Raw genomic sequence first — 620 nt, forward strand, 5'->3', positions numbered from 1 at the left:
TACGACGTCCTTAAAACACAAAAACATTTAAACTGAATTCAAGCTTCAAAAAGTTTAAAAACCTCTGTACAAAAAATTAATTATTCCTTTTAATTTAAGGGCTTGAAGGTAAATGGGAATAACAAAACCCCAAAAATTTTCCCTACATTTTAAAAAAATAACGGGGATTTTTTTCAAAAAAGAATATAAATGCTTTCATATCAGAATAAAACCCAAAAAAACAAAATGTGAAATTTGGATGATCTCTCGGATAGAATAAAAAATTAAACCCTAAATTCTCAAAATCACTTTACATCTACGGAATTCTCCCTAAAAAAAACAACTAGCATTTACTTCACGGGGAAAAGAAAGTAAAAGTAGTTTCCAAAATTTTATAAAAAAGTAAAAAAACCTATTCCTGACAATAATAAGTACTTACTCTCCCAAAAAGGTTGCAAACAATAAAATCCAAAATTTTGCTTGGGTTTAAATTTTTAAAAATTTTCCTGTAGCAATCCCCCCTTTGTAAAACAAATCAAAAATGGGAAACCCGGGTTTTATTACCAGCTTTTCCTGAAAATGGAAATTTACCTTTAAAAAACCCAGCTAAAGGGCCCAAAATTTTATATTGTTTAAATTCA

Source organism: Penaeus monodon, chromosome 30, assembly GCF_015228065.2.
Source record: "Penaeus monodon isolate SGIC_2016 chromosome 30, NSTDA_Pmon_1, whole genome shotgun sequence".
In the NCBI taxonomy this organism is placed as follows: domain Eukaryota; kingdom Metazoa; phylum Arthropoda; class Malacostraca; order Decapoda; family Penaeidae; genus Penaeus; species Penaeus monodon.